This window comes from Podarcis bocagei (assembly GCF_964188305.1).
Source record: "Podarcis bocagei genome assembly, chromosome: 1".
In the NCBI taxonomy this organism is placed as follows: Eukaryota; Metazoa; Chordata; class Lepidosauria; order Squamata; family Lacertidae; genus Podarcis; species Podarcis bocagei.
In genome coordinates, this window is record NC_138125.1 from 107717509 (window position 1) to 107744695 (window position 27187).

The 27187-nt window shown below is 43.2% G+C and overlaps 1 protein-coding gene across 2 annotated transcripts in view; it reads left to right on the top strand.

The window, feature by feature from the left end:
- The window catches only part of GALNT13 (polypeptide N-acetylgalactosaminyltransferase 13), a 167895-nt gene that overhangs the window by 17467 nt on the left and 123241 nt on the right, over window positions 1-27187 (top strand). The window lies entirely within an intron of this gene.

The window sequence follows — 27187 nt, forward strand, 5'->3', positions numbered from 1 at the left end:
TCAAAGTTGAGTTTCAAGTCTCAGTCTGGTCATTCTGTAATGTTTGTAAACTCTGGAGGGGGTGTGGGGAGAGAATGTGTAGTAAGATCACATTACTGTAGCATGAGAAGCCTACCCTTGAAGAGACTCTTATTTTGTAAGTTAAAAGTATTGATGGGTGCAGATGCATTCCAATATGCTTTAAAAAGATATTGTTCCATCAATTATGCTTTTAATCCTAGTAAATTTATTAAAGGTTTTCCCATTTGGACTCTGTAAGGGTCAAGTTTAAGGGAAAAGCAATTGCACAGAAGCAATTCTTACTTAAAAGACTCCCCACAATGAATGCATGCATGCATGCTTGCTTGCTATTATCCTGTTGTACTGAAAATGCAAACGTTCTAGAAAAGTTCTAGAAAGCAGTTCTAGAAAAGGTGTATTATCTCATTAAAACTTATTGGCATAAATCACAGATGGGGGACATGTGGCCCTCTAGATGATGATGTGATCCAATTTCCATCATGCCTGACCCATTGGACATGCTGCCTGGGGTTGATGCGAGTTGGAGTCCAACAACATCTGAAGTGCTTTAGCTTTCCTACCTTTGATACGGATTATTTAGAATAGTATTCATGTGTCCATCTGTAGTGTTTCTGTTTGACGCCAAGTTAGCACAGTTGAATTCTTGGATATTGCAGATGCTGAACAGCTCCTATGAAACAAAGAGAGAAAATGTAATTAGGAAACAATTTTCATCAATGAATAGTGAAAAATAATTAGACAACACACAACGTAAAAGAAGGAAGTAAAACTTGTTTAATAAATTAGTCATGATCAATTGTTTTTCCTAGCTCTTAATACAGTGTTTATAAAAAGGAGGAAAAGTACTTTGAGCCTCTAATGGGATTAGGACATGTCGTATCTAACTGGCCCCATTTAACTCCTGCATTTACACATCCTTGGAGTGTATACAGGAGAAGGAGAATGTAAAAGCTCATCATCATTTATGATAAATGTTCGCTTCAATTGATCTACTGATTTGTAGTCCAAACCTGAGAATAAATCAGTCCTCCCTCCCATTTTGTATTGTATGTAGCTGCATCAAGTTGCTGTCTCTGCTAAAAGTTGAAGTGGCTGATGGATCGTTTCAGTATGGAATGATCAGTTTGTCATCTCCTGAACTGATTCAGCCAGCTTAGTTGGCAAGGCAAGAGAAGCCTGATTCAGCAAAAGAAAGAAAAGAGTTTGCTTCTGGGGAAGGAAAGGGAAATGCAGAGTTTTGTATGTGTTCCTCTTTGCTGAGCTTTAAACACCCCCCCCCCGCTATTATGTTGAATTGCATATATGGCTAAGAATTCTAAATGCTAATATGTTGGAGTGGGTTCCTTCTAAACTAAACCAAGAAGCTACTTCATGTGCTGTGTTAATAAAGATCCCTGCAAAATAGTTCCTGACAGAATATTAATTTGTATTTATTCTTAAATATTCTTAGAAGCACCGATTCTGTGCTGTACTTTGTATTTGGGTAGTGTGCGCGCACTCTCGTATTCATGAGTTTCTCTTATTTCTTGAAAAACATTGTGTTGGGAGATTATAATTTAAGTATTGCTTTTAACCAATTGCGGCACTTTTCTGTTATAGTATTAGCCTTGCAAATACTTGTCTGTTGTAAAACCTATGATACCTTTGCTTAAGAATGCATTAGTTTCCAAGAAGTTCTTCAAATGATGATTTCCCCCCCCCTACTGAAATTGAGCCAAAATTTAAGACTTCCACCAGTCTTGGAAGTGAAATTAGCCATCTTTCTTTGTGCCTCAGGCAGATTGTATTCTTTTGTTTAAAGCTAACAAAATTAGGTGTGCCGCAAACCTTTGGCCAGTGGTGTTTGATAAGATAGACATTCCTGTTGAAATGTTAGATTAAAAGTTCAATTGAGGTAGCACAGGTCCCCTAATAGGTCCTCCTCAAATGGCCCACACTGATTTGCACCAATCTATCTATTCTGCTGCTAAGAACTGACTGGAAGGTGCCTCTTCTCTTTGTTCATTCTGACATTACCAGATTTTAGGTGGTGTGAGTAGTTCCCCCGTAGAATCATAGAATCATAGAATCATAGAGTTGGAAGAGACCACAAGGGCCATCGAGTCCAACCCCCTGCCAAGCAGGAAACACCATCAGAGCACTCCTGACATATGGTTGTCAAGCCTCTGCTTAAAGACCTCCAAAGTAGGAGACTCCACCACACTCCTTGGCAGCAAATTCCACTGTCGAACAGCTCATACTGTCAGGAAGTTCTTCCTAATGTTTAGGTGGAATCTTCTTTCTTGTAGTTTGGATCCATTGCTCCGTGTCCGCTTCTCTGGAGCAGCAGAAAACAACCTTTCTCCCTCCTCTATGTGACATCCTTTTATATATTTGAACATGGCTATCATATCACCCCTTAACCTCCTCTTCTCCAGGCTAAACATGCCCAGCTCCCTTAGCCGTTCCTCATAAGGCATCGTTTCCAGGCCTTTGACCATTTTGGTTGCCCTCCTCTGGACACGTTCCAGTTTGTCAGTGTCCTTCTTGAATTGTGGTGCCCAGAACTGGACACAGTACTCCAGGTGAGGTCTGACCAGAGCAGAATACAGTGGCACTATTACTTCCCTTGATCTAGATGCTATACTCCTATTGATGCAGCCCAGAATTGCATTGGCTTTTTTAGCTGCCGCGTCACACTGTTGGCTCATGTCAAGTTTGTGGTCAACCAAGACTCCTAGATCCTTTTCACATGTACTGCTCTCAAGCCAGGTGTCACCCATCTTGTATTTGTGCCTCTCATTTTTTTTGCCCAAGTGCAATACTTTACATTTCTCCCTGTTAAAATTCATCTTGTTTGTTTTGGCCCAGTTCTCTAATCTGTCAAGGTCGTTTTGAAGTGTGATCCTGTCCTCTGGGGTGTTAGCCACCCCTCCCAGTTTGGTGTCATCTGCAAATTTGATTAGGATGCCCTTGAGTCCATCATCCAAGTCGTTGATAAAGATGTTGAATAAGACCGGGCCCAAGACAGAACCCTGTGGCACCCCACTAGTCACTCTTCTCCAGGATGAAGAGGAACCATTGATGAGCACTCTTTGGGTTCGGTCAGTCAGCCAGTTACAAATCCACTGAGTCGTAGCATAGTCAAGACCGCATTTTACCAGTTTCTTTACAAGAATATCATGGGGCACCTTGTCAAATGCCTTGCTGAAATCAAGGTAGGCTACATCCACTGCATTCCCTTCATCTACCAGGCTTGTAATTCTGTCAAAAAAACGAGATCAGGTTAGTCTGACATGACTTATTTTTCAGAAATCCATGCTGACTATTGGTGATCACAGCATTCCTTTCTAGGTGCACACAGACTGTTTGCTTAATGATCTGCTCCAGAATCTTCCCTGGTATTGATGTCAGACTGACTGGGCGGTAATTATTTGGGTCCTCTCTTTTCCCCTTTTTGAAAATAGGGACAACATTTGCCCTCCTCCAGTCTGCCGGGACTTCGCCTGTTCTCCAGGAATTCTCAAAGATGACTGCCAGTGGTTCTGAGATCACATCTGCCAGTTCTTTTAATACTCTTGGATGCAGTTCATCTGGCCCTGGAGACTTGAATACATCTAAACTAGCCAAGTATTCTTGTACTATCTCCTTAGTTATTCTGGGCTGTGTTTCCTTTGCTGAATCATTTGCTCCAAATTCTTCAGGTCGGGCATTGTTTTCCTTATCGGAGAAGACTGAGGCAAAGAAGGCATTGAGGAGTTCAGCCCTTTCTGTGTCCCCTGTTTGCATTTCACCATCTTCTCCTCTGAGTGACCCCACTGTTTCTTTGTTCTTCCTTTTGCTACGAACATACCCATAGAAGCCTTTTTTGTTGCTTTTAACCTCTCTAGCAAGCCTGAGTTCATTCTGTGCTTTAGCTCTTCTGACTTTGTGTCTACATGTGCTGGCTATTTGTTTGAATTCCTCTTTGGTGGTTTCCCCCCTTTTCCATTTTTTGTACACATCCTTTTTTAATCTTAACTCAGTTAAAAGTTCTTTAGATAGCCACCCTGGCTTCTTTAGGCACCTTCCATGTTTCCGTCTCATTGGTATTGCCTGAAGTTGTGCTTTTACTATCTCCCTCTTAACAAACTCCCAGCCATCATGAACTCCCTTTCCTTTTAGTATTACTGTCCATGGGATCTCACCCAGCACTTCCCTAAGTTTTATGAAGTCGGCTTTCTTAAAATCAAGAAATTGAGTCCTAGTATGCTTGGCTGCTCCTTTCCGCTGTATAGTAAACTTCAGAAGAGCATGATCACTCGCGCCTAATGATCCTTCCACTTCTACCCCACTAACCAGCTCATCAACATTGGTTAGGACCAGATCTAAAATGGCTGTTCCTCTTGTTGCTTCTCCCACTTTCTGAACAATGAAGTTGTCTGCAAGGCCAGTGAGGAATCTGTTTGACCTTATGCTCTTGGCTGAGTTTGACATCCAACAAATGTCCGGGTAATTGAAGTCCCCCATTACTACTATCTCCCTTCCTTTTGCATACTTGGCCATCTGTTCCAGGAAGGCATCATCTATGTCCTCCGTTTGGCTTGGGGATCTATAGTAAACTCCCACAATGAGGTCTCTGTTATTCTTCTCTCCCTTAATTTTGAGGGCATCAAGCTGTAGAGGGCATCAAGCTGTGGGGTTGAAAATAGAGAAGATCCATAACTGGAAGATCCATTTGGGGGTGCCAAATTTTATTCTCACTCAGGGTGCCTTGTCTCCAAGGCTATTGTCATTGTGAGAGAATGTCCTCAGGAGTGACTGGAACACATATTTCAAGGACTGGCGAGGAAGACAATGTGTGACATGAACCTTCTGAGTGACTTTGTGTATTCAGATTATTAAATTGTTTCTTGCATGGTTGGCTTGTTGCCACCATTTTGTGGAACTAAAGTGGTACAAGCAGCTGAACAATGGTTGTCTTGGATCTGGGATAGGATAGACCCTGTCAGGTGTGCCTTGATTTGAAAAGATTCTCAATGAACCCTTTGAGAGTTATAGTAGTAATGGGTTAATTTCAATGTTTTGCAAGGCTTTAAGTAGAAAGAAAGCTGTTACCTTGGTGAGATTTGAGGAGAAATACTGAACTGTACTGCAAAATGGGTTGGGATTATCTATGGTGGAATTGTCTCAGAGACAGAAGAAGAGACTTGGCTTTGTAGATAAGCTGAACTTGATTTTAAACCTTGGCTGAGAAAACATTGCTGAGATCTTAACTCCTTTTTATGTAGGGCCAGTCTGTTATTGGAGCAAACATGTGCATTTGATCATATGAACTCATTACATTGTGATCAAATGGTACTTCAAAGGGTGAAGTGAGGGAAACCAAAGGAAAGGATTTCCCTAAGCTCCACATTATTTGCTGTGAAATGTGAAGCATCTTAGCTTGCTCTCCTGAGATGCTATCTGTGATATCATTTACACTGTTAATTAGTTAGAGCTGGATTTGGAGATGGGTATAGAGCCCTTGGTTATTTGTTTATTTATTTGTTTATTTATTTTGCTGAATGCTGCTGCCTTTACTTTTTTCTTTTTCTTGCTTTTTTGGCAGGCATCAGATATTTTTCTATCTCAGAGGTAGCATTTTTTTTAAAAAAAATACATTATGCTATCAAGTTTTTTGGTTGTTTTTTTAAAGAAAAGCTATACAAATGCCCTTACCAGCTCCACTCCATACTGTGAAAGGCAGACTATTATTCTCCCCTGACTAAGAGGTTTGATATGCTGCTATATCTCCTTGATACTCTTTCAAAGTGATTCCAGCTCTAAGAAATGAAGAAATTAACGGTGTCTTATCGCAATTCCCTGGCATTCTGGGGAGAAAACACATTTGTAGTATTTTATCAGTTTAGACAAGTGTAACATTAAGAATCAAAGTGATAGGCTTACAGAGTGGTTATTACACCACTGATAAAACTTTATGATCCATTTATAAAGATGAAAATGAAAACATAACTCTGCTCATCCTGGTAAGTAAGCAGTGCTAGATGTGGGGAAATATTGATCTGTTTGGCTGCTCAAGGCATTAATGAATTGAGCATTTTCTGTATGTCAGAAATGCTGAAACCTGTGTAAACAATGTGCTGCTACACTTTCCTTAACCTTTATGTGTTCATGTGTTGAATGACACTTCCATAGTTGAAGCTCTGAAATGAAGAACGTTGACTTTATTGGAACTACCTTTGAACTGAACAGTCTCAAATGTCAGTATTATCATTCCTCCATCTTTTCCCCAAGCGAATAAAACACTGCCCATTTTACTGAAAGGTGTAACTATTTTTTTTACTCATTAATTTATTTTCAGCACTTGCCTTCTGTGTTTCTAACAAATATTTACAATGAAAGATAAACAATGAAAACAAAACAAAAAATCAGTGGAACCAACAGCATCCTTTTAAAAATAGACAAGGCAACATAAACCAAGCTGAGGAGGAGGATTTACAAAAGTTCACTGAAATATAACAGTCTTTGTCACCATCTAAAAGTAAGCAACAAAAGGACCAGGCAAACTCAAACCTTCACAGATAAATTTTCTGAGCAACTCTTTCTTCTCCACTCCCTACGGTGTTGTGAATTTGGTTATCTTATATCTGCAGGGCTAGCCCAAAGGCTTACTGCCCAAGGTGGATCTTGACTTGTTGGGATGGGTGCCATGAGCAGCTCCATCTCAGGCGGGTCAAGTAATCCTGGCAACTGTGACTGAAAACCCCCACAAACACCTCTTCCATTCCCTGGTGGGTTAGAAGCTTGTAACATCCACTAGATTTTATATAACTATAAATAAGTTCTAGTTACAGGCAGGTAGGCATGTTGGTCTGCCGTAGTAGAAACAAAATTTAAAAAAGGAAGAGAAAGAGACTGGAAAGAGAAGTTGCTTCATAAGAGAAGTTGCTGAATTGTAACTTATTACCAAACTTAAAACCATGGAGAGACCTGGTCTGAATAGAGACATTGGATTCTTATCTCACTATAAAGCTATTTTTAGCCATCTCACCCATTGCTTTTTTCTGTAAGACCAATTGCAGTTGTTAACAGTCGTCAACAGGTTTACCACACCTATCAGCCAATCACCCATTCCCACCACCCTTCTGAGTAATACCCCTCCCCACCCTCTCACTATATATAAGGGTCTGGTGACTTCTGTTTCAGTGTATCTGAAGAAGTGTGCATGCATATGAAAGCTCATACCAATAACAAACTTAGTTGGTCTCTAAGGTGCTTCCTCTAAGGATTTTTTTTTATTACAAATAAGTTACGGTAACTGTTAACTGAAAGAATTCTATCTCCTGACACAACCTTTGTTTTATCAACTTTGTTCTGTTAAATAAAGCTTTCTTATTTGCTCAACTTCTGCCTGAGTCTCCAAGTATGAAAGTTTTACCTCACACAAAAACCGTAAGACAACTTGTGGTGGTTATAGAGTATATAGAATTATACGGAGGTGGGATCTGCCACAATTAGTATAAGAGCAGTGGGATCCACTTCAGCTGTTGACAAGAACAGTTGATTTGCCTTGGTGATTTTTTAAAAGTCTGGTTAAGACTGGCAAATTGGCATACAGTGGTACCTCGGGTTACATAGGCTTCAGGTTACAGACTCCGCTAACCCAGAAATAGTACCTCAGGTTAAGAACTTTGCTTCAGGGTGAGAACAGAAATTGTGCTCCTATAATATTAACAGTATTTGGCTACTGGAATATTGAAATGGCCTTGATTTAAAAATCCTCTCAGTATTAATCTATTTTATGTTAGGACCACTTGAAAGGACTATTTAAAGTTAAATGGTAGAATAATGAATACTATTGCTCTTAAACAGCCCTTGTTTCTCGAGTACCCACTTCATTTGATTCGTCTTAATTTGTTACTACCCCACATTTTGATTCATATTAAACCTGTTCTGTGAGACTTATGAAAATGTATACATTTAAACAAGGGATGGATAATCTGTCTTGATGTACTATAACTCCCATTAACCTTGACCACTGGCCTTGCTGGTTAGGCCTAGAGATTGAAGCTACCTTGATTGCCATGGTCAATGATCTTTGTCAGCTGAGAAGTTGTGGGATGCACAACCCTGTTGATTCTCCTTGCCTTTTCAGGAACTTTTGATATCACTGACCATGGTATCTTCCTGGACGGCTTACAGGATTTGGAAGTGCTTTGCTGTGGCTTCATTCCATGGGCTGCTCGAAAGAATATTTGGATGAGTTTTATTTGCCCTACAGGGAGTTATACTCCAGGAATAAATCTTGTTACCCATGCGATTTAACATCTATTCTATATGAAGCTGTTAGTAGCAGGCATGAGGGGATTTGGAGCTATGTGTCATCAATAAATTCAGGATGCAAAAGGAACAATGACATTTACTGAAAGATGGATGAAGGGGGGTTCACATGACACCCCTCATGTGTTGAAAATGCATAGGAGGGGGTTGAATTGTCTTGTTGTGTTCCCCCTATTCTACACCAGCGGTTTGTGCTGCCCATGCCTACTGGTGTTTGGTGGCTATGTGATGAAGCGGTTCTTTCCACCTGTGTGCATAGGTGTACCTATATAGGGCTCCTCCATGGAATAAGGAATATGGACGTAGATTAAGCCTTGTATGGGGGAACTCTATTCACATATTATGGTCCACGTGACAACCAGGCACATGAGATACAGGTTGGTGTCAGGGATCATAGTAGCTGTCGTGATTTCAAAGGTGTGTTCAACATGCGACTCCCCACTGGTGAATTTTACTCATCCATACTAATTTATCTTCTCAGAAAAAATTGTTGTTGTGGGATAAGAGGCCAGGTTATCTGTATGCATCAGAAACTGATTAAAGAACAAGAAGCAGAGCAGGAATAAACTCAGATTCCTCACAGCAGGGGGAAAGAAAGCAGTTGGGTTCCTAAGAGATTTGTTTTAGGCTCCATGCAATTACATAAATTATCTGAGTCAAGGGCAAGCAATGAGAGAACCAAATCATTCTGGTGACTAAAGAGCTCCCCCTTTCTCCCTCAAACCTCCACACCTCTTCTGACAGGGGAATGGCAAATGAGGTTCAATGTAAGCAAATGTAAATTGCTGCGCATTAAGACTAATGTGTGTACAGTGAGTGCTTGAATTGTTTGTACCTTCCAGCAAAGGCTGGAGGGACCCAGTGCTGATGTGTGTGTGTGTGTGTGTGTGTGTGTGTGTGTGTGTGTGTGTGTGAAATGATAGTTGAAGGATCCTAGCAACTACTGGGGTTAGCTTTTGTCTTGGGGCTATCTCAGAGATTACAGAACTCTCTCGATCCTGGGAACTGCAGACCTTTCAATTTTTCCTATTTTCCAGGGACATCCCTAATTTAGAGAAGCCATCATGGTTTCTGATTTGATCCCAGAATGTCCTACTTTTCCTTAGGTTGTCCCTATTTTCACTGGAGAAATGTTGGAGGGTATGGAACTGAGCTTTTTTGTTATTGCTTTTCCTTCAACAGATTCCTATGTTGTTGTGGAAACATGACCCTGTTTAGGTGTGAGGTTTTCCCCCCTACAGAAATGGATGCTTTCATTGAGATTCCTGCATTGCAAGATGTTGGAGTAGATGGCCCATAGGGTCCCTTCCAACTCTACCATTCCATGATTCTATAAGTGATTGGTTTTGCTTGTCTGTTTCTGGGAGCTCCAGCATAAAATCTAAAACGGTCTAGTTGTGTCATTGAATATGAACGAGGCCATTCCTTTTGAGAAAGCGCTTGCTTCTCTAAGGATTGTTTCGGAATAATTTTTGTCTTTCGTCCTGTTTGAAGAATGCCTGCAAGTCATTCCTATGATGAGAATAAGTAAAATTCTACTCTTGTCATATTTGTTTCTCCTGTGTGACATGTTCAAGTCTTTCTGATTTTAGGGTTTCCGTAAAGGGACATTTTCGTGAGTTCTCCTGTGAAGAAAAGGAATAATAGGCTTTGGGTCTGGATTGAGATACCCCCTTTAGTTGATGTGAGAATTGCTCACATTTCAACCTGTACGCTGGACAAAACTGATCTTACCCGTAGTTAGGTCTCAGCTTCAAATGAACCCCTGAAGCACATGGATTCCACTGGATGATATTGGTGCGCTAGAGTGAGTTTTGTATCTGGTCATATAGCACTAGAATTGTGCTTAATTGCTTGGGGATGCACAGTCATTGAGTTGTCTGCAATGAATGGAAGTTTAGATAAGATGGTGACTCGAATGTACAGATCCCCCCCTTTTTAATCACAGTGTGAAAATTGCCAGTAAGTTGCTTTCCCTTGTCCAGCTTCAGTTTGACAAAAAGTTTCTTTAATGAAATAATAAAGTATCAAAGTGCAATGCCAGCCTGTAGTTCATATCTTATACGGCTGATACTTATATCCATACTGCACAGAGCTTTGTGACAAAGTAACAGCTTGCTTTGAACAGAAACACTTATGTAACATTCTGTGTAGAGTAGACATTTACAAGTGCTCCAACCCCATATAAACATAGTACAGTGGTACCTCTGGTTACGGATTTAATTTATTTCGGGGTAACTAGAGGCGCTGCTTCTGCTCACACACACTGTGTGATAAAGCACTTCTGCACACGCGCAGAGCGCTTCTGCACATGCACACGACATGGGGAGCGCTTCTGCGCATGCGTGAGCAGCAAAACCCAGAAGTATACACTTCCAGGTTTGCCATGGCCGTAATCTGAAGATTCCATAACCTGGAGGTTATACAACAAGAGGTACTGCTGTATGTGGTCTAGGTGGAATTCTTGTAGTGAGTCTGACACATGAACTCAACTGGGATGGCCTGATAAAGGAAGCAGGATGTCCAGCATATCTTTAATGGTTCTCCAGTTTGGTTCATTCTCCAGTTAGATGGTCCAACAGGGGGGGGGGGGGAAGCATTGCTCCTATGAGCAGATGAATGGAATAGCATTGTCTCTTTTGTCACTCATTGGAAAATCTTGGATATCTCTCTGCTAGGCAAGTGATGAGGTTCATGGTAGCAACCTGGTTTCTGCTACCTCTAGCTGTGGTTGCAAAACAATGGATTTGTGTAGTGGTTAGAGTGTCAGACTAAAACCTTGGGAGACCGGGGTTCAAATCCTCACTCAGCCTTGAAGCTCACTGGGTGGTTTTGGGCCAGTCACTGCCCCTCAGCTTAAGCAACCTCCGGGTTGCTGTGGGGATTAATGGGGTGTGTGTGTGAGAATCATATATACCACCTTGGAGAAGAAGGTGGGATATTTATGCAATAAATATATAAAGTAATTGGGGGATATTTTGCCATGGTCAGAGCCTGGTTGAAGAGCAGTATAGGTTTCCCATTGAGGGATGTTGCTGTGATCTTTGTCAATTCTCATGCATAATGGATGCTAAGTGAGCGAATGCTGTGTTTGGTACTCCATGTGAAACAGGCCTGACTCCCTTCTTTGCAAGATTGTTGTAAGGACTACAATGCAGAATACAAGGACATTATTTTGGAAAAATGCATGTTTATGTAGTGTATTTCCAGCCATTGAATAGGTGTGCTGCCTTATCAATGCTTGTAACTGCAAAGTTTGGGTTGACTGTACATAGCAAACATTTTTTCGTTAAGAGAGTTTCATGTGCTACACTGTAAGTACAGACTGTTTCATGATACTCATATATTTAAAAAAATCGAGAATCTATGTGGAATTGAATTTTTAAAAGGTGCGATGTAAGCTGCAAACTTTGCCATGCTGATACTTTGATAACATATTCTGTTTAACTTGTGCAAAATTTATGGTATGATTGAGAGCCTCTGAAAGAAGTGTTCCACCACAAATAATTCATGCATTTAAATTCTTGGCTCTTTTTTTTAAGATCTGCCTTGGTGTATTATTGATTAATGTTGGTGAACAATTTTCAGCGGCTAGAGTGTGTGGAAATGTATTAAAAATAATTCTATCAGTAAATGAAGTGGACATCTTTCAGGTTTTAGTTTTCTTTGTTACATGGAAATTCTTTGGGTACCTATCAAGTATCGTTTAACATAAATATTGTCCATATTCCTCTTCCACACAGACCACACCTATTCTAAATAATCATTCTAAATAGATCTTCCATGTATCCAAGGTACAATATTTGAATTCACTTGGTTTTATAGCTGAGTTTCCATTTATATACTATGCACAAGAATATTTCTGAAAACAAAGCAGTTTTGCAGTGTAGTTCATATGCATCACTCATCCAATATCCATTGTGTGTGTGTGTCTGAGTCTAAGTAGACAGGTATAAGACTGCTCTGTCAGAATTGTAGTTTTAAAAAAGGCATATAGAGTGAACATTTTGTAAATGTAGAGCTTAGAGCTACTGGGATACAGTATTTACACTGAACTGGGACCCAGACCTCATTGGCTCCTTCTTTTAACATTCTCCTGCCCGCCTTGTGCTGTGATACAGTTGTAGCCACTCTGATAATTGCTTTTGAGCAACATATAAACGTAGGAAATAAACTGCAGCATACATTGCCATCTGTTTTGCTGCAGTCTCAACAGGCTTTGTTCCTTATGAATGAAGTGATACTTTGATCAATGAAACTGAAGTTGCCACACATACCTTTGCCTAAACTTATCTTTCAGCTTTGAAAAAAAGATATGCATTATCTGATAAACAACTTTATTTACAACATTATTATCTTCTCTTTCTCTCTCTCTCTCTCCTGCCCCTGTGTCACTTTGCTTCAGACTTCATGTTTTATCCTCTTTCCCATCACCAATTGATTTTGTTTCCATGAATGTGTTTTCCAAGTTATTGCTGCACTACTTTTTTCTTTTTGCATTTAATAAAAAGGAAAATCTGATCACATTTCAGTTCTACCCAAGTGCATGTGTGCCTGTTTTTGTAAAAGTGGCACCTAACTTACTACTCATTCTCAAGGGATTTTTTATATCCCTGCTGTGTGTTTTTCCCCCTTGTTTGCTTGTGTAAGTGTGCTGTGAATCTCAAATATGTCAGCTCCCATTTTCAAGCTGTGATGCTGTGCTCTCAAAATCTATCATCACTCGTTGACCGGGCCGTGCAGGCAACAAAGCAAAAAGCAACTCTTGAAAAGCAAACACATGATCCTTAAACAATATACTCAGTTGCAAACATTAGGGGATTTATAAAAGTATCAAAAGCCAGCCAACCAGAAGATTAGCCATGGGATTTGTCTTTGATAACAAATACAAAGCATTTTTAAGCAAGGGTTTCACATTGTGCAGTATTGTCTTTAAGAAAGCACCTGTTGCTCTATCAAAGCACAACTTTGGCTCTGTACAGATGTGAACACTTGTGCAGAAACCATTAACAATTGCAGGGCATGGAATTGGGATCATGCCTCCATACTCCACCCCTGATTTCTATACATCCAAGGTTCCCTTTACACTCCTGTGATCCACATGCATGACTCATACCCGGAAAATGTTAGGGGGACAGGCCATTTGTAAGGCTGCATTGAACAGACTCTGTGCAAATGGCAACTTGAACATGTGCAAGTCAAGGATAAGGTCAATGAGTGCATTTCTGATTTTTATTCCCTTCTAATGTATCTGTCACCACTTTGAGCTATAGAGAGGTTCCAATGAAGGATGTGTATGTATTGTTCATTGTTGCTTTGTCAAGATGTTTCTTGTGACTGGCTTTTCCGCTGTGCAGTTCTGTGTAACCATTCATGGAATCCAGGCAAAATATGGTCTTGTAAAGGCGTATGTGTTGGCTTACTTGGTCAAGTTGTGCCCAGAAAGCTTCAGCAATGGGTGATACCTAGTTGTTTTGGTTACACAGCCAATACACATGTGATGCACCTTTCAGTTTATATCTATATATGAAGAAGAAGAAGAAGAGTTTGGATTTGATATCCCGCCTTTCACTCCCCTTCAGGAGTCTCAGAGCGGCTAACAATCTCCTTTCCCTTCCTCCCCCACAACAAACACTCTGTGAGGTGAGTGGGGCTGAGAGACTTCAAAGAAGTGTGACTGGCCCAAGGTCACCCAGCAGCTGCATGTGGAGGAGCGGAGACGCGAACCCGGTTACCCAGATTACGTGACTACCGCTCTTAACCACTACACCACACTGGCTCCCTTGAGGGTGACTTGAATGGAATCACACAATAAAGGGAAAATCAACATGGGAAGAAATGCAAGAAAGGCTGGGGATATTTTTTTATATTTTTATTGATTAAATTTGTATGCCCCCCTTTTTCCAGAGATCACAGGGCAGTTCACAACATTAAAATACAAAATTTAAGACCACAGGATTTAAGACTATGGTGAAGCATTGTACCAAATAGTTAGTAGCACTGGCAGAAAAAACTAGCATGCGAAATACATATGGCTTAAGAGAAGGGCAAGCCCCTGTTCTTTTTACATGGCACATCAAATGTTTATATCTTATATGAGACAGGAAGAGCAGGCAAAGACTCCTCCACAGTCTCATGGTAGACTTGGGACTGATTCCTTGATTAGAATGTTTTTGTATGGTGTGACAATGTATTATCTTGTCATGCATGATACCTTGTATGCTCTTATAGGTGAATAATGCAAAGACAGTCAAGATATTTGTACTGATTCTTATTTATTATTTATTTTATTATATTATTTATTGCAAAATGAAAAACAACATTAAAAATAAAATAAAATTAAGGCTATGGCTCACTGGTGGAGGAACAGGGGTGCAGGGGGAGCGCAGCGCACTGCCTCGGCGGCACAATCTCAGTGGGGTGCCATCGTGGCTACCCACCTCCCCACACGCTGGGCGCCATGCCCCCACCTGCTCTCCACCCCCCACCCCACTGGAGCTTGAAGATCCGCCACTGCTATGGGTAAGAGCCAGTGTAACGAAACGGAAGTTACACTTCCTCTGGCAGCCTTCATCCCTTGTACTCCCAAAATCCACTCCGGAAGATTTGGGGCACTCTTCAGAGCATATTTTGGGGGCGTGTGGGTGAATGGAGGATGGACAAAAGTTCCATTCCACAAATGGCGGCACAACATTGGAAGTTGCTTTTATATATAGGCCTGGTTGATGATTCTCCCTCTGCCCTTCCTCCTGCTCAGCAGCAGTGCTCTTGCACAGCAAGACTGTTTCCCTGTGAGGACACGCTGCTTTAACTAAGCCACCCAAATTCTTACATGGTCAAATAATTTTGCAGTTTGCACAGAAGGCTTACTAGTTTTCCTGTTATGGCTTGCCAGATTCGTTGTGGGGTCTGTATTCATTCTGTCTTCTCCAGTAATGCCAGAAGCAAATAGGCAGTTCTCTGCTTGAGCTACTGTGACTATAGCACATTAAAACACTAGTTTCCTTTATATCTAAATATAATTGTTCTAAGGATGCCTGTAAAAATGAGTAGTCTGCATTTTAGGGTGAAGTGTTTGTTTTGCTCTGCTGAGAGAACACTAATTACTAGCATACTAATAAATGTGGAAACAAACGCAGCTTGTGTACTTGGATGCTGTAATGTTCTTTTTTTTTGTTTGAATATAGAATTCAAGATGATGATTCGTAGTAGCGATAATGAGTTTATTAGAATAAGGCCTTGCAGCTGGGCTTGTTTTTTTAGTGTTGTACACTGTTATAGTTTTGTTGCACGTAGACCATGTATTACCTGTATTTTTCTATTTCCCATTATCCAAAAGGTCTATACACTTTATGAAGTAAGCTGCAGTGTTGACAGAAGCTGACTTACCATTGTGCAGAGCTCTCTTAAGACTGAATGATGCCATTTTTATTTTTATACATATAACACATTGCTCTTTGTTTCTGTCAAAAGAAGAATGGCAAAGTACCGTATTTTTCGCACCATAGGACGCACTTTTTCCCTCCTAAAAAGCAAGGGAAAATGTGTGTGCGTCCTATGGAGCGAATGCAGGCTTTCGCTGAAGCCTGGAGAGTGAGAGGGGTCGGTGCGCACCGACTCCTCTCGCTCTCCAGGCTTCAGGAAGCTATCTGCTAGCAGAGGGAGACCCAGCTCTCCCACCGCTAGCGGAGCGCTGCATTAATCCCGAAGCTTGGGGCGTGCGGAGCTCAGCACGCCCCAAGCTTCTGGGTGCCGGCAAGGTCTCCGCTAGCCCTGGGAGAGCCCCGCGACGTCGCACGGCTCTCCCAGGGCTAGCGGACCACTGCGCTAATTCCGAAGTTTGGGGCGTGCGGAGCTGAGCGCGCCCCAAGCTTCTGGGTGCCGGCAAGGTCTCCGCTAGCCCTGGGAGAGCCCCGCGACGTCGCGCGGCTCTCCCAGGGCTAGCGGACCACTGCGCTAATCCCGAAGCTTGGGGCGTGCGGAGCTCAGCACGCCCCAAGCTTCTGGGTGCCGGCAAGGTCTCCGCTAGCCCTGGGAGAGCCCCGCGACGTCGCACGGCTCTCCCAGGGCTAGCGGACCACTGCGCTAATCCCGAAGTTTGGGGCGTGCGGAGCTGAGCGCGCCCCAAGCTTCTGGGTGCCGGCAAGGTCTCCGCTAGCCCTGGGAGAGCCCCGCGACGTCGCGCGGCTCTCCCAGGGCTAGCGGACCACTGCGCTAATCCTGAAGCTTGGGGCGTGCGGAGCTCAGCACGCCCCAAGCTTCTGGGTGCCGGCAAGGTCTCCGCTAGCCCTGGGAGAGCCCCGCGACGTCGCGCGGCTCTCCCAGGGCTAGCGGACCACTGCGCTAATCCCGAAGCTTGGGGCGTGCGGAGCTCAGCACGCCCCAAGCTTCTGGGTGCCGGCAAGGTCTCCGCTAGCCCTGGGAGAGCCCCGCGACGTCGCGCGGCTCTCCCAGGGCTAGCGGACCACTGCGCTAATCCCGAAGTTTGGGGCGTGCGGAGCTGAGCGCGGCCCAAGCTTCTGGGTGCCGGCAAGGTCTCCGCTAGCCCTGGGAGAGCCCCGCGACGTCGCGCGGCTCTCCCAGGGCTAGCGGACCACTGCGCTAATCCCGAAGCTTGGGGCGTGCGGAGCTCAGCGCGCCCTAAGCTTCTGGGTGCTGGCAAGGTCTCCGCTAGCCCTGGGAGAGCCCCGCGACGTCGCGGGGCTCTCCCAGGGCTAGCGGAGACCTTGCCGGCGCCCAGAAGCTTGGGGCACGCTGAGCTCCGCACGCCCCAAGCTTCGGGATTAGCGCTCCGCTAGCCGTGTCTAGGCTGCGGATAGCAGCCTGCTTCCCGGAGCGTCGGGCGCCCTGAAAGCAGAGCTCCCGGCGCTTTGGGAACACATCCGCAGCATGGGGACCCTTGCAGGAGCTCCCCGCAAGCTTCCCCACGCTGCGGATAGCAGCCTGCCGCCCGGCGGGTGGGGCACCCTGAAGCAGAGCGCCCCTCGCGCCAGGCATACATCCGCAGCGTGGGGAGCCCTGCAGCAGTTCCCCACAAGGCTCCCCAAGCTGCGGATAGCAGCCTGCCGCCCGGCGGGTAGGGCGCCCTGAAGCAGAGCGCCCCGCGCGCTAGGCAGACATCAGCCAGCCCCACAAGCTCGGGGGACAGCAGGGAGGCGCAGCGCCACTATCCCGCTGTTCCTCGACCTGGTTCGGTTTCCCTGACCTGCTTTTGGGGGGGAAATAAAGGGAAAATTTTTTTCCTTTATTTCCCCCCCAAAAAACTAGGCGCGTCCTATGGTCCGGTGCGTCCAATCGTGCGAAAAATACGGTATGCTGTTGAGTCTGCTATTTGTTTGGAGTAGTTGCTATAAACATTTTTATATGCCAGTCTAACAGCAGAGTCCACTTAACATTGTTCGGCAACAGAGGTCTTTAAACTGTCTTGTGGTATTGATTGCTTTAGGGTAGGGTCAACCTTGACTTCTCAAGTGAAAAGGCTGATGTGAACTTAACAGCAGTTTATATGTAGTGTCCTCATTCTGTTGTCATTTGATGGTGAGGTAATGCTTGGTACTCTGGAGCATTCTGTTTTGTATTGTGCTTTGATTATAAAATCAGCCAGCCCAAAACCTCTGAGCCAACACTGTATGCCCCTTGCCGTGGCTGGTACTGCATGGAGGCTTTCAACTTTATCCTGCTGACTTGCATTATCAGCACAATGCAAATGCCCCTTCTGTGGAGCACCACACTGTAGAAGTATTTGCAGTGCCATGCATGCAATACTGGAACTATGAAGGACTTAGTAGTGTTTGATTGTTTATCCAGATACCTGTGTTGTTGTTGTGTGTGTTTTTGAATGTCCATTATCTTGGTGCACCAGCCACATCTAGACAAGTCATGCAGTAGCAATGAAACGCTACAAGATCAGATGGTTGGTTTGATGTCATCAAAACTTCTGTGGGCAACAGCATCTATAGGTTTGTCATGGCAAAGATCTTCTGGTTGGTAACAGGCCCAGCCCACTTGCTGTACAACCATGAGACATTTTTTAGACCCACCATGGCATGGGCCATTCCTTGTGGGACCCAACTTGAGTTTATGGCAACCTACCCCAACCCCTGCCCCTGTCCCTTGAGCTACGACCAAGACATTAAGAAGCAAATCCAAAGCCCTTACAGGGATCCAACTGTGGATCCTTCTCAATGCAACCAGCACCCCTGTAAATCATTGTTATTGTTATTACTATAGGCCATTTGTGATGAGGAGGAAAAAAATCGTTCCTAGCCCTGTCACCTGGTGACCAACGTCTCTTCAAACAAAGCACAAGTTAAATAGAAGGAGAGAAGGTGGGTAGGGAAGTTGGCAACAGCAGTGCTGAACCTATTGCCTGGGCTGGCTTAAATAGCCTGGGCCATGGAACAGAAGCAGTAATCTTCCCTGTGGTCTGTACCCGAGGCCCTGCCCACCAGTATAAACCGAGCACTTTGCTTGGTCCATATAGGCTTAGAACCAGCCCTGGGCACAAGTCATGGTACATCAGCAGTGCCTGATTGGGAGTTGAGTTTGCTTACTGCCTTCCCATGCATGCAAAGTTGGTCTGCCATGGCAGGCAGTATGATGTTGCTAGAATTATATGTCAGGTGTTCTTTTGACAGTATTCAGAAGCTGCCTCCATCAGTCTTCTCAAACCCAGGTTTGTTTAACATAGAAGACCCAGCACCCTCTGCATATAGTTAAATGGTAATCACCAGCATAATGTTTAGAAGTACTAGTAGCAGTAAATAATTTATTAGATTTCTGTCCTACCCTTCTCTGGTGTAAATGCTATTTCCCAAAGCGTAGAATGTTAAGAGTGCATGAAAATTACCATTACTTAGTCAAAGAAGACTCTTGTCTTATCTACCCTCATCCGATTCTATGTTTACTCAGAAGTAAGTCCCACTAGGGGATGCAGGTGGCGCTGTGGGTTAAACCACAGAGCCTAGGACTTGCTGATCAGAAGGTAGGCGGTTCGAATCCCTGCGACGGGGTGAGCTCCCGTTGCTCGGTCCCGGCTCCTGCCAACCTAGCAGTTCGAAAGCACAAAGTGCAAGTAGATAAATAGGTACCGCTCCAGCGGGAAGGTAAATGGCGTTTCCGTGTGCTGCTCTGGTTCGCCAGAAGCGGCTTAGTCATGCTGGTCACATGACCCGGAAGCTGTCTGCGGACAAACGCCGGCTCCCTCAGCCAATAAAGCGAGATGAGTGCCGCAACTCCAGAGTCGGTCGTGACTGGACCTAATGGTCAGGGGTCCCTTTACCTTTACCTTTAAGTCCCACTAGGTTAAATGTGATATGCTGCCAGCTGCATAGGATTTCAGCCTTGCTCAAAAGCAGTGTTTGTCTATGGAAGCAATGCATCAGAAATAATGGCCTTTGTATACTCTGTTAGGAAAACCTCATTTCTCATTTAGGAAAGGGGTGCCTTGACTGAGACATCTACTTATCTTTTCTGTACAACCTTTCCCTATTTTCATCTGGTTTACACCAATTCTAATAACAAAAATGATAAAAACAACTATCTAAAGCAATAGCAGAAATGTTTACTAATCCATAAGCACCCAGAAAGAATATCAGTTATTCAAAGCTTTTCTGAATACATGTGCCTTAAATAACTGTTTAAGCTAGGCATTCCCAAACTCGGCCACCAGATGTTTTGGGACTACAACTCCCATGATCCCTAGCTAACAGGACCAGTGGTCAGAGTTGATGGGAACTGTAGTCCCAAAACAGCTGGAGGGCTGAGTTTGGGGATACCTGGTTAAGCAAAGGGATAGTTTCTGATAACCTCCTGTGAAAGGTCATTCTACAAGCCTTGGCTCACAATTGTGGGAGCCATGCTTTTTGCTGTAGATGACTTTCCTTCCCATTCTATTTGGATACAGAGCAGGGCCTTAAATATAATCTCATCAGTATGGTGTGCTCATATAGGGAGTCATGTTTGCTTAAGATATGCAGATCCAGTTCTAGATGTGATATAGACAGAAACTTCAGTAGCGTGTGCTTGAAAATATTTTAGTTATCAATGTAACCTTCACTATTCCAAGCTAAAACCATTTCTTTCATTCAAAGAATTGCAGTTTTGTGGATCTACTGCATAAGGTGACGGTTGTACTGCACTGAAAGTTAATTAAGTTCTGTTTTGAGAATTCAGGTTTATTGATTTTACAATGACTAGTGTCTACTTTAATACACGCTAGTCTAATAATTAGGCTAATTTTAAAAAGCAGTAGTAGCTGCCAGGGGAACAGAATATATATCTGTGTGCTGTGGCAAAATAAGGTTAAGACACAGAACAATCAGATTCGCTTGTGGCTCTGATTTGAATTTGTTCTACATGGTGTTTGGACAGGGTTGCACTCCCTCTAAAGGACTTTACAGCTTCTGTCTTCCAACTTGATCATAGAGAGCCTGGCCATAGTTACCTGTGCTTTGGTAACCTCTAGATTAGATTTCTGCAATGAGTTGTGTGTAGGGCTGCTTTTGAAGACCTCTTTGAAACTTCAGTTTGTTCAAAACACATCTGCTAAGCTACTAACTGGGAGTGTGTGTGTGTGTGTGTGTGTTAAAAAACTAACTACACAGGAGCATGAAGGTCTCAATTGCATTTCTTTGGCATATTATGTAAACTGCTTAGAGATTTTTGTTGATTAAGTGGTGGTGGATGATGATGATGATGGTGATTAAATTTTCTATACCACCTTCATTTGAAGGTCACAAGGCAGTTTATGATACAATGAATATGAATCTTGCCAAATAAATACATATTATTGAGATTCTTTTCTTCTACTTGTCACCCCTATTGATTTTCACTTTCCCTTTTGACTACATGTCATGGGGTGATGGAAATCAAGCTTTCCATCTTCCAGTGACTTACCACTTTGGGGTGGGTGTGGGTGTTTTAAATTAAAATGAAGGAGAAGAGATGTAGCTCAGTGGTATAGCATCTGTTTTGCATGCAGAAGGTTTGATTCCTGGCATCTCCAGGTAGGCTGGTAGAGATGCCTGCTTGAAGCCATGGGTAACCGCTGCTAGTCAGTGTAGACCAGTGTTTTCCAAACTTGGGTCTCCAGCTGTTTTTGGACTACAACTCCCATCATTCTTAGCTAGCAAGACCAGTGGTCAAGGATGATGGGAATTGTAGTCCAAAAGCAGCTGGAGACCCAAGTTTGGGAAACACTGGTGTAGACAGTGGTGAGCTGGATAGACCACTAGCGTGACTCAGTGTAAGGCAGCTTCCTATGTAAATAGTTGTGTAAATAATATGTGTTCTGACTTGCCATATGGTTTTGCTATATTCTACTCAGACGTTTCAGCCTTGGGCAGGCATTCATGCTAGATGGCATCTGTTAATCCAGTATGGAAGTCATTCTCAGCTATTTTGCGGAAGAGAAACAACAACTGTGGTTTCTCCAACAGAGAATGCAAGTGCATTTGTGAGTGTTTTACCTACTGTGTATTTGATATGACATAGAAAAGAGACTGAGTGGAACACAACCTTTGTTTGATTAATAAAACTTAGAGTTAATTACAGAGAGGAGTATTAAAAATTAATACAATGGAAGACAGGTAATGCAGCTTGATTCTGCTTGTGCTGTAGTACATCTGCAGTACATCTGCACATAAATCTGGCATTTTTCCTAAGCTATATTTCCCTTTTCATATTTTAAAAAAAGATGTTACTGTATCTGTTAGACCAGGCATAGGCAAACTCAGCCCTCCAGATGTTTTGGGACAACTCCCATGATCCCTAGCTAACAGGACCAGTGGTGAGGGATGATGGGAATTGTAGTCCCAAAACATCTGGAGGGCCAAGTTTGCCTATGCCTATGTTAGACCCAAACAGTATTTGTGGAGCCAGTCTTGATTTGTTCCACCTGACAGGATGTTAATGTGAGTTTGTTTGTCCTCTTCGGGGATCTTCCCTACCATTTTGATGCCATTGTGGTAAGTCACAATGATTTCTGTGTGGAGTGAGTGTCCTATGAGCAGGTTGATTTCTTAGCATCTCCATGTGGTTGGGTACTGGAAGTGGCATCTCAACAAACTGGATTTCAACTAACCTGGTGTGCTAGGGGAAGCCAGAGAAGACTTCTGCTGTTGCAGTGGGACTCCCCTGCCTTCTCTTATATGCCCCACATCTCACCCAAATCTATTTAGGAGGCTCAGGACACCCACTGAGAACAATGCATGGAGGTGGGAGGAGAGGGGGATTGTGTCACCAGACAAGCAGAAATGCTTGCGCTGATGGAGCGACCAGAAGAGCATGGCATTAAATGCCTAAGCATTTAAACCATTAATGAAATAAGTCAGGCTTCCTCAGCCTCGGCCCTCCAGATGTTTTGGGCTTACCACTCCCATGATCCCTAGCTAGCAGGACCAGTAGTCAGGGATGATGGGAATTGTAGTCTCAAAACATCTGGAGGGCCGAGAATGAGGGAGCCTGAAATAAGTCACTTGGCAAGCTGGAAATGGAATCGTGTGGGATACTAGAGACCTACTGATGATTAGCTTTTTTGCAGATTTGTACTGGTAACTAAAAATACCTTTAAAAAACCTAAGTTGTAAGAAGCCTTCCTTTCAAGTTACCATTAATCAAAATTTGTCCAATGGAGCTCAAGTAGTAATATTTGCAATGGGGTGGGCAGACTTCAAGACTGCATAATTTAATTCTTTTTACTTTTTCTTGAACCCCAAGATCCACTGGAGCCGCGTAGAAGGAGAGGAGATCATATTCTTAGACATAAGTTACATGAAAAGAACTGAGTTCATAGTTCTCTCACACAAAAATCCACTCATAGTTTTATTCATTTGGAGGAGAGCCTTAATCGTTGTTGCTACTGTTATCCTTACTGATCTACTATAAACTGCCCAAAGATTTACCAGTAGCTCCAGATTTCCCTTCTGGTAACACCGCACCTGCTTTACATACTTAATGCTGATTTTGAAGACTGCAAGGAAGCTACAATTAGTACACTCTGTAGCAATCTGCTGTATGATGTACCTACTGCAACAAGGATGGACTTATGCAATTTAGCACTCTATGGAAGTGATGCATACAATTTTCTCCTTCTCCTCCATCTCCTCCGCCCACTGCATTAATTTGACAGCTGCTTGTCACTCCTCCTATCAGGCCTTGAAATCTGATAAGCCTCAGGCTGGGACAAATATAGAGAGAAGGAGTATGTTCACCATGTTGCAAGGCTGGCTTCACAAGTAAAATGACTGAGGTGCATGCCAGTGAATTCAGGGTTGGCCGAAGCTCCTCACCCTTGCGCAGGCCCGCTGAGTCCCTTCTGCCAGTGCCATCTTTACTGTGCAGTACCAGTTCTGTTAGGGTTGATGGCTAGAGCAAAGTGGCATAAATCTTAGTCTGAACCTCACTTAACACCTGCATCCACAAGCAGCCATCTGGCACACACAGTATCCTTCTGAATACAGTATGCTTCTGAATACCAGTTGCTCAGAACTGTAGGTGGGCAGAGTGTTCTTGTGCAGTCTTCCTACAGGCATCTGTGGGAACAGAATACTAGCTTAGATGGGCCACTGGCCTGATTCAGCAGGCTCTTCTTATATTCAGAGTTCTTCTGTGTGGTGAATGGGCTTTTTCTTCTTCATCATCTGGCCAAGAGGTCATTGCTCTGATGCCATTGGCAACCTGCTGTAACAACTTTTTGAGGTACTTTAGGAACAAAATCACTTCGATTCGGACAGAATTGGATGCCACCATTTGAGCAAGTTCCCTGGAGCCACCCAGTGCACTGTTTGATCCATTTTAAATTTGTTGCAGCTGGAGGATTTAGACAAGTTGCTTGAAGTATGGCCAACTGCTTTTCCCTTTTTACTCCTTCCCCAACTTGACTTCTTACAGCTAGCCATTGGGAATTGGCTGAGTGGATCCTGGCAGGGGTGGACCTCAGTAAATTGCCATTCTGTGCAAGGCCATTTGATGCCCTATCCCCAGCCCTCATGGTGCCGGCTTAGGCAAGAGGCTCTGGCAGGGTCCTAGAGCTCTCCCACCTCCTTCCCAGAACCTGGTAAGAGCTTGCCTACCATTGGGAAGGAGACAGGAGGACTCTAGGACTCTGCCAGAGCCCTCCCACCTCCTTCCTGAAGCCTGACAAGCACTTACTGGGCTTTGAGAAGGCACCCTCTATGTTTGTGCACCCGGTGCAACTGCACCGCTTGTCTAGCATTAAATCCACCTCTGGTCCAGGGAGTGATCAGTGCTTCCTGAGGCACTTAGAGCTGCAAAGCTGTTTCCCTCAGATGTCTACTTTTCTAACAAAAAGCACATCTTTGTTGAAACGACAATAGATTATGGAGGTTGAAACTGACAGCCACCTGGGCCCTAATGGTTAAATTTTATATAAGCACACACTCACACCCCAGTCCCTGAAGCATGGCTGTGTGAAGTTCTCTGGTAATGTGGGGCAGAGGCTGACAGTTTAATTTCTTTGGGTTGTATTCAAAGGGCAACCATTCTGTCGGGGAAATAATTTCTGCTTCTGCAATGGCACATCCTTCCTTCTGAAAACTGGATGTTTCCTCAACCCTCTGCAGCAGATTTGGAGATGATGCAGAGCACATGGGTGGGGGGCGGGGGGGAAATTCCTATTCCACTTGCACAGTTATTTAGTTGAATGCTGCCTCTTTTTTCTTTGCACTTGGGGAAAAAAACCATCCGGGTTTTCAGCAAGAAAGGATTGATTTTGTGCCTCATATTAGTGTTGGGATAAAATGAAATAAGTCAGTGATGATAATTAGGAATTGCATTATGCATAAGCTGTGTCAAGAAAGACACAGTGCTGGTAATGACAGAAAGGCAACCGGGAAATAGGAAAGCTAAAATAAAAGCTAGCATTCAATATTGCATTAACGTTTCTTGACATGCTTCATCACTGCGAGTTTAATTTATGAACAAAAAATCCAGTTTAATTCTAGTTGGTGTATATGTTCTGAAATTATTTTCAGTTCATTTCATCAGTTATTTGCCAATTAAAGATGAAATATTGATTAACTGTGTGGAATGAGAAATTTTTAAATACCTTACATTTACATTACCTAATAAATAAACATGTGTACACTATCCAAATAGCATGGCCATGATATTGGTATCGGTTTGTCTGATATACATATAATACAAGTCCATATACTATTTTACACGATTCTGGGGTCTGGTCATTTGACCACTACATCTTTGTGGATATAAAGAACAAATTGAGCTTATATACATATTGCTGCATTGTGCTTCAAAACTTCTCAACTGAATTTCTCCCTGGATTTCAGTTCTTTTTAAGTACATAGCCTTAATATAATCATAGGTATAATCATATCGAGTACATCAAGCCAGAAAAAAACAACCCTCCTCTCTATTCCCTATACAGACTTCCAAGTCTAAAGGAAGACCAATGCAACTGCGAATCTTTATCTTTACAGCTTCCCACAGGCGTCTGGTACAAGTTGGGCCATTAGTCTGTTTCAACAGGCTCCTCTAGGGGGTGGGATTCAACTAAATTGTTGTGTGCACAGAATGAGGTCTGCTTGCACAATGGGACTTTTCCCTCCATCCCCTAGCACTCCCCACCCCACCCCTTTGCCACCTAAATCTGCTCTGGAGGTGGTGTTTTTTGGTGGGCAGATGGCCCAGAGCAGGTTTAGGGTATGTGTGTGAGGGTGTGCACAGAGGGAGGAGAGGGAAAATGTCCTATTGTTTGGGTGGACCTCATTCCGCTTGCCCATATCCCACTTGGAGTTACATTGAATTCTATCCCATGTTCCTTATGGGTTGTGTTCAGTTAAGTCCTGCTCAGGGTAGGCCCATTGAAATTAATGACCTTAAGTTAAGTCATGTCTATAAATGGCATGCTAGATCCTCAGGTTGTAGCATCACTTCTGAATGGAAAATCTGCTTCTAATTCTAATGTCAATAAGAGAGGAGAGAACCGGGTATCCCTCAAGGCTTGATCTGAGTGTGCCACAGAAGGCTTGTTAGAAATGATTGAAACAGAAAGGAGACTCTTTCTCACAGAGAAACAATGGCCTCAGTTCTGCAGGAGATTTGTAGTTGTTTACTTATTGGGTTCCAGTTAGTTTCTGTCATTTATCTATTTTATAGCCTTGAAGGTCCCATTTGGGCTGGAAGAGCAAGATGTATTTTTTTATTAAATAAAATCTATAATCATCCTAATCTCCTGCTGTTGCTATTTCCCCTTCTCTGAATGTCTCAGTAGCCTTAATCAAGCTATAATAGAAACATAAATAAATGGCCTTGCGGCCTGGAAAGTCTGAGGAGGCAGGGCTGCAGCCTGGAAATCCTCTCTCCTCCACTTTTTGTCTGCATCGTGTGTGTTCTCATTGATTGAACAAAAATGAATGGGCCACTAGCATCCCTTTGTCTCCTTTAGTTTCCAGCTGCCTTTTCTGCCTTAGTTATTTGCTCTCTAAAATCATGTGGCTGAAAGGGGAAAGTTGTTGTTGTTGTTGTTGTTGTTGTTAGGAGTAGTACCCAAAGGTTCCGAGCAATTTACAACATGTTAAATAACAAAAACATTATACCATTAACAATTTCATACAAAAAACCTACAGTTCATATATACAAACACGCACACGCACACACACACCCACATACATACACACACACACACACACACACACACACCCTCAGGAAGCTTTGGCAACACACTAACAACACTTATGAGTCCTGTGTCTTTCCATTCTCTATGAGATTTCCATATGCCTTAGTAAGATTAATGCATATCAATGTTGGGGAGTGCAATTCTCTTGGTTGACATGGACACATTATCTCTCTTTTGCATTAAATAGTTAAGCAGCCTGAATAACTA